Source organism: Oncorhynchus gorbuscha, linkage group LG12 (genome assembly GCF_021184085.1).
Source record: "Oncorhynchus gorbuscha isolate QuinsamMale2020 ecotype Even-year linkage group LG12, OgorEven_v1.0, whole genome shotgun sequence".
Lineage (NCBI taxonomy): Eukaryota > Metazoa > Chordata > Actinopteri > Salmoniformes > Salmonidae > Oncorhynchus > Oncorhynchus gorbuscha.
Window position 1 is genome coordinate 35,424,320 of NC_060184.1, and position 15,825 is coordinate 35,440,144.

Genomic DNA, 15,825 nt, shown 5'->3' on the forward strand with positions numbered 1-15,825 from the left:
AATAAGGATTAAATGAAATAGAGATAAACATAAGACATACTGTGAATCTCTAGAGTCTAGAGAAATAGGTTTTAAAAAAAGGGGGTGAGGGGGGTATGTGGAGATATAGAACTGCAGAGTCCTGAATCCGTTCAACAGGAATTTCGTAGCCGTGTTTTGCTGTGTACCGGTAGAGCCTGTGGAACAGGCAGCGTGCGCCTCTGTCTCTCACACTGCTGCAGTGGAGTACACGCAGAGCCCAGCACTGCTCTTGGTGATACACAGCACAGTACACCAGACGGGTCCTCCTGCCTCTTCTCCTCTCCTCTTCAGTCTATTCCTCTGAGGGCTTGGATAAAAAAAAGAAACGGAAGGAAGGAAGAGTGGGATCTTCTTTTTTTTTTTTTTTTTTTTTTTTTTTTACCCACCGGAGCAGACTCTTTCTCAGATCTGATCAGAAACACCACTGTCTGTGTCTCTGTATGACTCTGCTTTCCTGTTATCGAGTGAAAAAGCGACACATGTGCTCCGATGTCTCCACAGTATAGGCACGCTGCAAGGTAAGAGCATTGGGATGCATGTCATGTTACCCCTAAAAGCTCAGCCACATTTCTCGCAAGCAGGAGGAATGTGAGACCTATTGCGGTAATATAAATGTTATTGTCATAGCCTTGCTTCTGTCTCAGAGGCTGATGAAACAGGTTGATTGAAAGTTGACGGACCCTGACCTAGTACCTGGTGTTCATCTTCTTATTGGATTTCGGGACGGGTAGAAAATACCACCAAACCAAGCCTCGGTGGAGGCTGAGAAATTCATAACACCTTGGGCAGAAGTGAAGAGCGAATGCTCTCCCCCTCGATCTTCAGTGATCCGTTCGGCTACTGTATGCATGTGTGCGATAAGCTTGAAGAGTGGGAGGGCCGACCTACTGCCAATGCTCTTGATGGGCAACGGGGGAATTTTTCTGTGACTAACATCTGTAGATGGAGCTACCTTGATATGTTGAAGCCGTGTATCTTTGGGGCTCAGTTTCTCAAATGAAATGGATGAATGAAATGGGGAAGGAGATAATGTTGCCGAGCAGTAATCTCATAGGGGTTTGGTTGGCCGGAGTGGGGAGATGTGATTTGTGTGTGTGAGAGACAGTGGTTGCATGTACGTTGGTGCGTGCAGGTGTTTGTGTGTGTGTGTTTCTGAAACATAGAGACAGATACTGCGAGACAGGGAGACAAGGGAAGAGAGCAGGGAGGGAGCGAGAGAGAGTCACAGAGTCCTCCGTTTCTCACTCGCCTCTCTCTCTCTCTCTCTCTCTCTCTCTCTCTCTCTCTCTCTCTCTCTCTCTCTCTCTCTCTCTCTCTCTCTCTCTCTCTGCAAACCATGGGGCAGACATGTGGTGGTTTCCCTCGCATTTCTCAATCACATGTGGGACATCTACCCTAAGTCCTTACCCTAGTCTGACCTAAAAGAGATGTCACTTTCAACCTTCTAGGTCCGTCCACCCCCCACCAAGCCTATAAATTAGAGACGGCGAAAAGCTGCTACTGCAGCTCCCTCTAAATCCTCCATGCTGCAGTTGAACAGCTTCACCGGCTTGTGGGTGCGTGCGTGCGTGCGCGTGTGTGTGTGTGCGTGTCTGACTGGCCTGTATGAGATAATTTACCATGTGTGAGGCTTGTACACTCCAAGCACTACAATGTGATAGACAATTCTTTAACACGGATCCAGAGATCGATGTCCTCACTGTGGATATGGTCCGTTGCATTGATGTGACAAACAGGCATGTTCACACACACACACACACACACACACACACACACACACACACACACACACACACACACACACACACACACACACACACACACACACACACACACACACACACACACACACACACACACACACACACACACACACACACACACACACACACACACACACACACACACAAGGACTTGACGTTAACTTTTAGTAGGACAACTTTAGAGAATGGTATGGAGGGAACAGCAGCCGTGTTACGGGCTCCTGACCAATTGTGCTATTTTGTGGGGTTTTTGCGCTGATTTGAACTTTTTTTGTAAATAATGTTTCCGCCATCGTTTGCTATGACTGACAAGAGCTTCTGGACATCACCAACTTTGATTTGGATGTGGATTTCTACTTCATTGATTCGGTGGCGAAGGACATAATGCTCATCCCGGACCAGGCCCAAATCCCGACACCCGTAAAAGGAAGAGGCGGCGTTATAGAGGCCAACTTGACGAGACTATGTTGGCAAGTGGGTAAACTGCCTCTACCCTCTGTTCTATCAGCATACCTGCAACACTGGAAAGTAAACTGGTAGAGCTCCCTTTGAGACTATCCTATCAATTTGATCTGAAGAACTTTAATATCCCATGTTTCTTGTTTTCTTGAAGTCGTGGCTGATCAAGGACATGGACAATGTGAATCCTGCTGATTTATCTATACATATATCATTTTTTTATTGTTGGACCATAAAAAACTGAAAAAACACAAGAAATCAGCGCCAAGTGATTTTAATTTAGGAAATCTGTTCCCAACTATTTCCACGCGTAATAGACACGTGTAAGCAAGGTTTGAAATGATTGTGTTTTAGTCAAATATTATATCTGTTTGTGCTTCTTGCGGTCAATTTGTAATGATTTGGAATTATGTTCCGGCCGCACGACCATCCACTCAAGAAAAAAATCGCCCCGTGGCTGAATCTAGTTGATGATCCCTGCTGTAGACCATACTATTTAACAAGAGAGTTTTCAGCTATATTTTTCGTAGCTGGCTGTTTACCAACGAGCTGTACAGGACCATAAGCAAACAAGAAAATTATCACCTAGAGGTGGCGCTCCTAGTGGCCGGTGTTTTACTGCAGGAAAACGGAAATCCGTTGTAACTAATTTCTACCAGCATATCACCTGTGCAACTAGAAAAAACTCTAGATCATCTTTACTCCACACACAGAGACGCATACAAAGCTCTCCCTCGCCCTCTATTTGGTAAATCTGACCATAACTCTATCCTCTTTATTCCTGCTTACAAGCAAAAACTCAAACAGGAAGTACTAGTGACGCGCTCAATAAGGAAGTGGTCCGATGAAGTGGATGCTAAGCTACAGGAATGTTTCGCTAGCATAGACTGGAATATGTTCTGCGATTCATCTGATAGCATTGAGGAGTTTACCACGTCAGTCACCCACTTCATTAATACTGTAGGTGCATCAACAAAATCATCCCCAGAGTGACCATACGTATTTATCCCAACTAGAATACATGGGTTACAGGCAACATCTGAACTTACCTAAAAGCTAGAGCTGCCGCTTTCAAGATATGGGACACTAATCTGGACACTTATAAGAAATCCTGCTACACTCTCCGATGAAGCATCCAACAGGCAAAGCTTCAATAACGGACAAAGATCAAATCCTACTACAATGGCTCTGACACTCGTCGGATGTGGCAGGGCTTGCAGACTATCACAGATTACAAAGTGAAACCCAGCTGAGAGCTGCCAAGTGACGCAAGTCTACCAGATGAGCTAAATGCATTCGATGCTTGCTTCAACACTGAACCATGCATGAGTGCACCAGCTGTTCCAGATGACTGTGTGATTATGCTCTCCGTAGCCAATGTGAGTAAGACCTTGAAACAGGTTAACGTTCATAAGGCTTCAGGGCCAGACGGATTTCCAGGAAGCATACTCAGGGCTGGCAAGTATCTTCACTGACATTTTCAACCTCTCCCTGACCCAGTCTGGAATACCTGCAAACCACCATAGTCCCTGCGCCTAAGAACACCAAGGTAACCCGTCTAAATGACTATCGCCCTGTAGCACTCACATCAGTATCTATGAAATGCTTTGAAAGGCTGGTCATGGATCACATCAACACCATCTTCCCAGACACCCTGGACCCACTCCAATTCACATACTGTACCACCCCAACAGATTCACAGATGATGCAATATATATTGTACTCCACACTGCCCTGTCCACCTGGACAAAATTAACACCTGTGTGAGAATGCTGTACATTGACTACAGTTCAATGTTCAACACCATAGTGCCCTCCACGGTCATCACTAAGCTAAGGACCCTGAGACTGAACACCTCCCTCTGCAACTGGATCCTGGACTTCCTGATGTTGAGTCCCCTCCTGTACTCCCTGTTCACCCACAACTGCATGGCAGCACATGACTCCAAAACCATCATTAAGTTTGCTGACGACACAAAGGTGGTAGGCATCATCATCGACGATCGCCTATAGGGAGAAAGGCAGAGACCTGGCAGGGTGGTGCTAGGACAACGACCTCTCCCTCAATGTCAGCAAGACAAAGGGGCTGATCGTGGACTACAGGAAATGGAGGGCTAAGCATGCCCCCATTTACATTGACGGGGCTGTGGTGGAGTGAGTCAAGAGCTGAAAAGGTTTGGCATGGGCCCTCAGATCCTCAAAAGGTTCTGCAGTTACACCATTGAGAGCATCGTATCTGGCTGCCTCACACTTGTTACAGTATGGCAACTGCTTGGAATCCCACCATAAGGTGCTTCAGTGGGTATTGCAAACGCCCCAGTACATCACTGGGGTCAAGCTCCCTGACATCCAGGACCTCTATAACAGGCGGAAGGGCCTAAAATTGTCAAAGACTCCAGGCACCCAAGTCATAGACTGTTCTCTTTGCTATTGCACAGTAAGCGGTCTTAAACTAATGATGGACTGTCGTTTCTATTTGCTTATTTGAGCTGTTCTTGCCATAATATGGAATTGGTATTTTACCAAATAGGGCTGTATACCACCCCTTACTTGTCACAACACAACTAATTGGATCAAACGCATTAACAAGGAAAGAAATTCCACAAATGTACTTTTAACAAGGCACACCTGTTAATTAAAATGCATTCCAGGAAGCTGGTTGAGAGAATGCCAAGAGTATGCCAAGCTGTCATCAAGGCAAAGGGTGGCTACTTTGAAGAATCTCAAATCTCAAATATATTTAGATTTGTTTAACACTTTTTTGTTTGCTACATGATTCTATGTGTGTTATTTCATAGTTGTGATGTCTTCACTATTATTCTACAATGTAGAAAATAGTAAACACACAAAAAAAGTAGTAGTAGGAGTCCAAACATTTGCCTGGTACTGAAAGTATTCACACCCCTGAGTCCATATGTTGTAGAAGCACGTTTGGCAGTAATTACAGTTGTAAGTATTTTGGGGTAAGTCTCTAAGATCTTTCCACACCTGGATTGTGCAACATTTGCCCATTTATTCTTTTCAAAATTCTTCAAGCTCTGTCAAATGAGTTGTTGATCATTGCAAGACAACCATTTCCAGGTGTTGCCATAGATTTTCAAGTAGATTTAAGGCAAAACTGCAACTCAAACACTTAAGAACAGTCACTATCTATACTGTATATGGTCTCAGAGTTGCATGTCAGAGCAAAACCAAGCCATGAGGTCAAAGGAATTGTTCGTAGAGCTCCAAGACTGGATTGTGTCAAGGCACAGATCTGGGGAAGAGTACCAAAACATTCCTGCAGCATTGAAGGTCCCTGAACACAGTGGCCTCCATCATTCTTAAATGGAACAAGTTTGGAACCACCAAGACTGTTTCTAGAGCTGGCCGCCCGGCCAAACTGAGCAATCGGGGGAGAAGGGCCTTGGTTAGGGAGGTGAACAAAAACATGATGGTCACACTGACAGAGCTCCAGAGTTTGTCTGGGGAAATGGGAGAATCTTCCAGAAGGACAATCATCTCTGCAGCACTCCACCAATCAGGCCTTTATGGTAGAGTGGCCAGACGGAAGACACTCCTCAGTGAAAGGCATGAAAACCTGCTCCAGAGCTCTCAGGACCTCAGATTGGGGCAAAGGTTCACCTTCCAACAGGACAACGACCCTAAGCACACAGCCAAGACAACGCAGGTGTGGCTTCGGGACAAGTATCTGAATGTCCTTGAGTGGCCCAGCCAGAGCCTGGACTTGAACCCGATCGAACATCTCTGGATAGACCTGAAAATAGCTGTGCAGCGATGCTCCACATCCAATCTGACAGAGCTTGAGAGGATCTGTAGAGAAGAATGGGAGAAACTCCCCAAATACAGGTGCACCAAAGCTTGCGTCGTTATACCCAAGGAGACTCGAGGCTGTAATCGCTGGCAAAGGCACTTCAATAAAGTACTGAGTAAATGGTCTGAATACTTACGTAACATTGATTTTTACATGCTCTATTCATAATACATGTAAAATATGTCGGGAAAAAAACAGTTTTTGCTTTGTCATTATGGGTGTGTAGATTGACGAGGGACATGTCTCTTTAAAAATCCATTTTAGAGTAAGGCTGTATCAAAATGTGGATGAAGTCATCGGGTCTGAATACTTTCCAAATGCGCTGTACGGTACTGGCCCTGATAATATTACAGTAAATGAGGTGTGGGTAAATGAAGGTGTAGTATGAAGTTAGCACCTAATGAACTAAACCACTAATCTCTCTGATGATATCAACATATTCCATCACTTTGCTGCAGACAAATTGAATATGTTCTTTTCAGGATCACTTTTCATCAATTAAAACTCAGAGGAATCTAGTGGATGTAACCTGTTCCATTTCATTCCCACCAATTGAGATTCTGGCTCTTTATTTCTTTTTTAAATTCTTACTAATAAATACAATCAAGTTGCATTTTTTAAAAACATTTAATAAATAAATAAAAAATCTGGAATCTTTTGTGTATGTCTATTTAGGCGCAAATCTACATTTTGCCATTACATCTACGTTACCAATCACCTCCATTACATAAGATGGATCAAACTGAAGGAGAGAAGGGAAATAAATGTCCCTTCAGGGATTTCCATCAGTTTTCTCCATTTCCTTTGACAGAGAGGAATCCACATTCCCCTAATTATTATTATTATTTTTTACATTCACATGAAATAACACCCGGATCACTATAGGTCATATTTCCATTGAGATGGGATTAGTTTTAGATGCCTTTTTCTTATTCAACAGTTTATTATTTGTTCTTATACCTTTTTGTAATTGCAGAATTCATGGGAGAGGTGAGAAACTTTTTAGAGACCGGTTGGAAATCTAGGTTTCCAGAACCCTTCTGCTCTCTTACGCAGTCTAACTAAGGGAAAGCAGTGGTGAAATATATAATGATGTGTGAAAAGTCTGTTAAGCCGACTCCACATCGGCCTGATAATAAAAATGTTCCATTGAATTATCGTCAATCAACATCTAAACGTATAAGCTCACAATGACTTTTGTAAAATATACTACATTTAATGCTACTAATAATTCCCATCTGTTCATTTCCAGCTGCCAAAGAGAAGTGGAGAATTGGAAAGTGTTCAGAAATGTCAGTATGAAGTATACCTGTATTAGCCACATTATTCAAATCATTTGTGAAAAAATATGATCAATAAATGTGCAGACGCGGCTACACAGATCTGCTCTTTGATCTCAATAGCACATCTCCCAACCCGGGGATGATTGAAAGTCCGCTCTGCCTGTCATGCAATACAATCCTATCGGAATGAGCTCTGCAGAAATTGGGATAAGATCATAGCATCCAGAGGACACAGATCTAATTTAAAAAAAAATATATTCTCCCGGACAAGCGTTAATGTCGAGCTCTGCGCATGCACGCACACACACGTACACACACACAATAGTTGGACAGCTGTGTCTAACCGAGACAGCCATTTCTCATCCCCTGTAAATATAGAGGAGATTCTCGGAGGGATAGGACAGCAGAAGCTCCTCACAGCGACCTGCGCTGTCTCGGGTATCTGTGCTGCTCCATTCCCCCCAGATAGCAACCTTAAAACGGTTTCCCCAGCAGTTAGCCTAGCATCCCTAAAGCCCCACTCTTCAGCTTCTCCCTCACTATTGCACGTTTACCTGTCTGTCGCAAATCATTCTCATAGCTCGATTTACGAGACGGGTGACGCCGTTATCTGGCCTTTAGTTTCAGTCATGGGAGGCCTACCACCACGTATGTTTTATGGGCAATAAAAGCAGTGTGTAGCCCTCTCTCTCCATATCTAATCCTACAGTGTTATGACCTCGTCTACGGTGTTTAACAAGCTGTAGTATTTATGTCTGACATTGGTTGATGTGATCCTCAGTGTGTGTTCTTCTGTTGGGGTCCATGGTGTGTACTACTGTATACAGGATAATGATATTACATAGCCTACTGCTTAAAAGACTTGGATCCCTTGTTTGGTGGATAGTCGTGCTTAGCATCATGCACTGGGTGTGTGAGTGAATACGAGTTGGACTAGAGTGCATTCAGAGCCTCCTCTTTGATTGTGTGACATTCCTACTCATTCCTACGCACGCACGCACGCACACACACACAGAGAGAGAGAGAGTACCTCAATATTGGCAATGAGGGTTTGGTGTGATGCTGGAGTAGCAGCCAGCTCTGCTAGTAAAATGTCTCAAAATAACTTAACCAAAATAAACACCCAAAATTTTGTGCCACATCAAAAACCACTATTATTCCTCATGACTTGGCGACTAACAAGTGCGCGCATGTGCGTTAGGGTGCTTTTGGGCATGTGTGCATAGTGTAGGTATTCCTGTGGGAGCCGGGAAAGGGATATTCCGCTTGATGTAGGCACCCATTATCTACAGTAGGCACCCATTATCTACAGTAGGCACCCATTATCTACAGTAGGCACCCATTATCTACAGTAGGCACCCATTATCTACAGTAGGCACCCATTCTGAACCGTGAATCCAACGTTGAATCTCTTTACCACCCTATTCATGACTACTCATTCGTTTATGGTCAATGGGTCCATTTGGCACACACATTCCCCTTTCCATATCATGCAAGCATGGTTAATACACTGCATGTGTTCCATGGCCTCAAGGCTCTCCTTTTGCAGACGTTTAGTGGGTTAAAAATGGAGCTAAACACCATGACTGCACATCCTGAGTATATCATATCCCCACCACAGATCCGCATTGAGACCTTCTCTCTGTGTCGAGGTTAGAGTGCATGCGGAACCATGCGGAACCAGAGCTCAGGTGTTTGTAGAGAGGAAACCTTTCATGGTGGATATTAAAGCATGTGTTCTGTTCTCCGGTAGAGAGATGTTGCAGTAAATAATAGGTTTCCGTGGCTTCCCTAATGAGGGCTGGATTCATGCTTTCTCTGACAGTAACGCAGATCGCAATGCGCTGCTCTCCTCTCCAGCCTGTTTCCATGGAGATGCTCAGCAGCTGTAGTGTTTTTTTCCCATCCCCTTTTTGTTCCTCTCTCTCTCTCGCTTTGTACATTCCTCCAAACGATGATGGTGGTGCTTCATAGGATCTGGGCCAGAGAGTACATGTTCTATGTGTGTGTGTGTGTGTGTGGAGGTTGACTTGTTTAGAGGTTTAACTGTGTGTGTGTGTGTGTGTGTGTGTGTGTGTGTGTGTGTGTGTGTGTGTGTGTGTGTGTGTGTGTGTGTGTGTGTGTGTGTGTGTGTGTGTGTGTGTGTGTGTGTGTGTGTGTGTGTGTGTGTGTGTGTGTGTGTGTGTGTGTGTGTGTGTGTGTGTGTGTGTGTGTGTGTGTGTGTGTACTGCGGGGGTGGTTTTAACGTGTATTGTGTGTTACTGAGTAACCGGCAGTGTGTGTGTGTGTGTGTGCAGGGGTACGTTCATGGACGGGGGTGCAACTGACTGTGTGTGCGTATGTTCAAGAGTGGGTGGGATTATGCTCTTCTCTCGTTGGGTTATTCAGCCTCTGATGTGTTGTGATTCACCAATACAAGATCTTCTCTGTTTCACCGCTGATAGCAGGAGCGCCCCATGGATCTATATTTAGGCCTGCAAATGACAGATGACACACAGATTCCTCAGACAAAATCAGCCAAAGTCAAGTCGTTTCTATGGGGGAGTCCAAGATATCGTTTGATGAATCATAGCACAATTATAGATGCAAGTCAATGGCCTTGGTCATCAGTAGATATTTTACAGAACATTCAATCCTGACACATCAGAACGGACCTATACTCAACAAAAATATGAAATGCAACATGTAAAGTGTTGGTCCCATGTTTCATGAGCTGAAATAAAATATCCCAGAAATGTTCCATACTCACAAAAAGCTTATTTCTATAAAAGGATGTGCACAAATGGACAATGACCCCAAGCATACTTCCAAAGTTCTGGCAAAATGGCTTAAGGACAACAAAGTCAAGGTATTGGAGTTGCCATCACAAAGCCCTGACCTCAATCCTGTAGAAAATGTGTGGACAGAACTGAAAAAGCGTGTGCAAGCAAGGAGGCCGACAAACCTGACTCAGTTACACCAGCTCTGTCAGGAGGAATGGGCCAAAATTCACCCAACTTACTGTGGGTTACTGTGGGTTGTGGAAGGCTTCCCGAAATGTTTGACCCAAGTTTAACAATTTAAAGGCAATGCTACCAAATACTAATTGAGAGTATGTAAACTTCTGACTCACTGGGAATGTGATGAAAGAAATAAAAGCTGAAGTAAATAATTCTCTCTACTATTATTCTGACATGTAACATTCTTAAAATAAAGTGGTGACCCTAACTGACCTAAAACAGGGAATATTTACTAGGATTAAACGTAAAAAATGGTGAAAAACTGAGTTTAAATGTATTTGGCTTAGGTGTATGTAAACTTCCGACTTCAACTGTATCATGTGGCTGTCCATGGTACTGATTTCTATGTGTGTGTGTGTGTGTGTGTGTGTGTGTGTGTGTGTGTGTGTGTGTGTGTGTGTGTGTGTGTGTGTGTGTGTGTGTGTGTGTGTGTGTGTGTGTGTGTGTGTGTGTGTGTGTGTGTGTGTGTGTGCTCAAGTAAAATTGGTGAATGCACCAATTTGTAAGTCGCTCTGGATAAGAGCGTCTGCTAAATGACTTAAATGTAAATGTAAATGTAAAGTAAAACTCAGATACATGGGCTACAGATACTGAGGTCAGAGGGGTGCTGTTTCCCTCACTCTGATGATTTCTCCAGTGAGATTCAGCCACTTGCGAATTGACAGAAAATTATGAAAACACTCTGTGTTACAGAAAGAGTTGTAAGACAAATTATTTTATAATGTAAAAAAAATGTATTCGTCAAATATTTGGGGAAGCCTTCTCCCCTGCTGATGTCAACGTTGTGAACAGAGTGCCACATGGTGGTGGTGGGGTTATGGTATAGGCAGACAGAAGCTCCGGACTACGAACACAGTTGCATTTTAATGATGGCAATTTGAATGCACAAAGATACCGTGACGAGATCCTGAGGCCCATTGCCGTGCCATTTATCCGTGCCATCACCTCATGTTTCAGCATGATAATGGACTCCCCCATATCGCAATCTGTACACAATTCCTAAAAGCTGAAAATGTCCCAGTTCTTCCATGGTCTGCATACTCACCAGACATGTCACCCATTGACCACGTTTGGGATGCTCTGGATTGACGTTTATAACAGCGTGCTCCAGTTCCTGCCAACATCCAGCAACTTCACATAGTCATTGAAGAGGAGGTTGACAACATTCCACAGGCTAAAATCAACAGCCTGTTCAACTCTATGCGAAGGAGATGTTTCACGCTGCATGAGGCAAATGGTGGTCACACCAGATACTGACTGGTTTTCCGGTCTGCGCCACTTCTTTTTTTTAAGGTACTGTTTCTGTGACCAACATATGCATATTTGTATTCCCAGTCAGGTGAAATCCATAGATTAGGGCCGAATGAATTCATTTCAATTGACTGATTTCCTTATATGAGCTGTGACTCAGTAAACTCTTTGAAATGATGCATGTTGCGTTTATATATTTTTTTCAATGTATATTTTACCCCTGTTCATGTCCTCAAAATGTAAATGCCGCCCTTTCAAGCTTAGTGTGAGTGATAGCCATAACGCGACTAGATGAAAAAAAAGATTGCGTCTGACCCCACATTTGCTCCGATCTCCCCAGAGGCTGAAGACTGAGAGCAGTGGTTAAGACAGACTACTGGGGGTTTGTGGTGACAAGGATGATAGACAAGTGTGACCTTTGGCCAGACAAAATGGCCACCATGGGACTGGAGGAAAGAGGGGATGTAAAAAAGCTGTGAAAGGGTCTTTCTCGGTTTCAGCCGGAGTGATGCAATGCAGAGGCCTTAACAGAGAGAGCCAGAGAATCCTGACAATTATCTGTGGAATAGATGGGTAAAGCCTCTCTCTGTTATGTTCAACTATCCTCCAGTCCTCCTGTCCTCCTGGCTAGTGTTAATACTTGAATAATGGTTTTGTTGTGAGTTTTACACAGGAGTATCTGTCTATCTAAGTGCTAGGGTCAAGGGAGTGCCCAGAAATGATTGACTGTGCATGTGTGTGCGTGTGTGTTGAGTGGTCAGGTGTATGCTCACCTTACCTTGTGGAAACCCACAGAACTATGAGCCGAAAACTACATCAACCTGTGTTTCCTGATTAGTGTTCTTACCAAGCATGAAGTCAACATTTTTTTGTTTGTTTTTTTGGGCAGCATGCAAAGTGAACATCTCCACAACAGATAATAGGATTGTCTCTGTGCTGGGTTACCCTGTGGAAAAAAACAGTGGGGTTACAGTAACCTCTGTGGGGGGGAGAATGCTTATAGGATTAGGGAGGGGGAGAGAGGGAGCTCAGAGTATCATCTCCACCTGGGCTTGGTTGATCTCTTGGCAATGCCTTGGCTCTGCCAAGGGGACTGTAGGGCGCTAATAAGGAGAGTGTTAGAGTGGGAGTGGGATAGCAGAGCCGTGCCAGGCTGCACATGTCCACACTGGTAATGCCGAGCGGCTAATGCTCTAACGACTGTAACCACATCGGCAGGCAGGCATTGGGGTGAGGCTGCTGTGACCAGGGCCAGGCTAATGCCGTTAGTGCATGGTAGAAGAACGAAATCAGCTGGTTAACTTGGCTGGACAGACAGACACATGCACGACCACACACACACACACACACACACACACACACACACACACACACACACACACACACACACACACACACACACACACACACACACACACACACACACACACACACACACACACACACACACACACACACACACACACACACACACACACACACGCCATAGACTGTCCACTCTGCACTGTCCGGCAAACGATACCGGAGCATCGGCTCTCGGACCAGCTCGCTCCGAGACAGCTTCTACCCCCATGCCATAAGGCAGCTAAATAGCCATAAGACTGCTAAATAGTTCAATTAAATGGTTAGTGGACTATCTTGCACTGACACTGTGCACACACAAGATAATATATACAAACCATAGACACACACTCACTCACACACACTACATCAGTGGTTCCAACCTTTTTTCGGTTACTGTAATACCAACTGAGTACCCCTGAATTACCCCCCCCCCCCCACGTGTATTTTACCAGGCCTATGGTGACATGAGTCTTCTCAAGTACCCCCTGTGGATAGGAAAAGTACCCCTAGGGGTCATAGTAACCCTCGTTGGGAACCACTGCACTACACTGACACTCTCACACAAAACCCACACACATTCACACGCACATAACACACTCCCGTATACCGACGCACACACACGGTAATCAACCCCCAAATTACCTACACAGGTGTTTGCATGTGTTTGCGTAAGACTGCATGAATAGTCTGCTTTGAAAAGCCAGCCTGGTATCATTCAAGCCACACCTGACTTCGAGGTAAGCCCTGTCAGGTACCATACTTACCTAAAAAAAAAATGAGCATGTTTTACAGCAAAACTACTACATTCTACAGGCACAATCAGTGGGCTAAATTAACCCAGAAATACAGCCTTGGGTCATTGTAATTGATCCGGGAAGACTCATCCGGATTTGTGCCAAGCTTAACTCGTTCAGCCTCACCAGGGAATGAGAACGCCAATGTAAATCATTGTTAGAAGGAAACACACATATGGCCAGTTCACACTGTCATTCGTCTCAGTGTCCTAATAGGGTGTTACACTTCATTATCGACAGTTGTCTCGTCAGATGAATTAGTCACTGTGTATAGAGGTAGACATTATTGGTGGTATACAGTTTATGCTGGACCTCAGGTGACTGCCAGGTGGTTCATGGTTCTGTAAAAGCATTTTGTGACCCACTGCTGATGTAAATACTTTGGATTGATGGATTGTTAGCGTAATGACTCCATTTGGATGATTGATTGATGTTCTCTCTGAAGAGGTTGATGATGTCCTACGGTGGATTGTAGTGACTGATTTAGAGGTTTCCTTTGAAAGGGAACGATGGGGAATTGACCTTGTGTAACCTTGAGTATTAGATTAGGTGGTTATGAGAGGGAGCACGTGTGTGCATTGTGTCATGCTGTGCTCTGAGAGGAGAGAGACGGGGAACCACACACCTCCTATCCAACTAGTTCTGCACAGCCTGTACTATCTTAGTCACACACGGGCACTGCCGACACTGGGAGAAAACAGCCACTTTTGAGAGGTCAATAAACTGCAGAAACATCCCAGTAACGTTTCTGAAACGTTTTCGAAAAACTAGCTGGATGTGAATGGGCAAACACTGACTAGTGTTAGACTGTGAAATACCTGGGTTCACACCAGGTAATTATCAGAGTAGTTCTCTGTGTTAATGTATCTGGTAGGGGTTTGACCTCAATGGCATTTATAGTTTAGGGCAGTGGACTCAATGACCTTACTTTGGTGGTTCCCAGTCGTAATGTCACCCACCCACTGTATCATGGTAGTCTGGAGACACAGACACATGGTAAGCACCATCTGGTCTGGGTGTGTGCAACATTCATTACACACACACACACAGGATTACACTTGTACGCACGCACGCACGCATGTACGTACGCACACACCGTACACAGGTTCACAGCCCCAGACGTCAATACTAATTATCTGCGTAGCATCTGTCAAGAGGGCTAGGGCTCACTAAAGAAGAATTTTACGCATAAAACAACACTCATTTCAGGCACTCATTAACACAGAACAAGACCTAAATTCACCCAGCAATGTTAGGTTCCATGTTCCTACCAGTAGCTTCTGTACACACAATAGATCATTCATTACACGTTATTTGTTCCAATTTGCAAAGTCATGTGATTGAGGTGATCACCAGTTACAGAGTCACAGAAGGTATGTGTATCACAGGAAAGTGTGATAGTTAGATGGAATGGATTTATTGCTAGGTCTGTGTGAAGAGTGGCCATGGGTGTATCCCAGATGGCTCCCTTTTCCCTATATAGGGCACTACTTTTGACAAGGGACCCTCGGGCTCTGGTCAAAAGTAGTGCACTATGTAGTGAATAGGGTGCCATTTGGGACGCCACCAAGTCTTGTCCTGTTGGGGCTGTCCTACAGGGACTCACAACATTGTACCCATCTCTCTCTGCAAACATCTACTGTAGAGTACTATGTGTTCTGTGAGCTGTGAGTCGCATCAGTTGAGGGCAAATAAACGTGTTGATGCGGCAGTCCCCCCCCCCCTTCCTTTGCCTATTTCCTCCCTCCTCCCTCTATTTGTGGAGCCTCTACTCTTCTCTCTCCTCAAGCTGTACTGAAGTGATGCCTAAGATTGGTACACAAGCCTACTCTGCAAGATGAAATGAGAGTTGTCGCAGGCCGTTGCCTAGTTACAGGGGACAGGGGCCATCTCCATAGTGAAAACACTCAGCCGGGCTAACCGTCTCTGTCGCCGAGACCCTTCACAACTGTTTGCCTCAGTAGGTGACTTTGGAGAAAGCAAACAGCATTTAGACAGGAAATGATCTGCATTAGCTGTTTGATGGTGCGGTAGATTTTTGCCCGGACTGTAGTGGTCTTATTCGCTGTATGGGGAAAACACATGTGGAATAGCAAGA

The 15,825-nt window shown here is 44.6% G+C and overlaps 1 protein-coding gene across 1 annotated transcript in view; it reads left to right on the top strand.

Annotated features, from left to right (window-relative positions):
• The first annotated feature begins 415 nt into the window (after positions 1-415).
• The window catches only part of LOC123990367 (disks large-associated protein 2), an 86,867-nt gene continuing 71,457 nt past the window's right edge, over positions 416-15,825 (top strand). The window contains exon 1 of the mRNA XM_046290934.1: positions 416-539. The gene's annotated coding sequence lies outside the window, so the exon portion shown is untranslated. The remainder of the gene's footprint in view (positions 540-15,825) is intronic.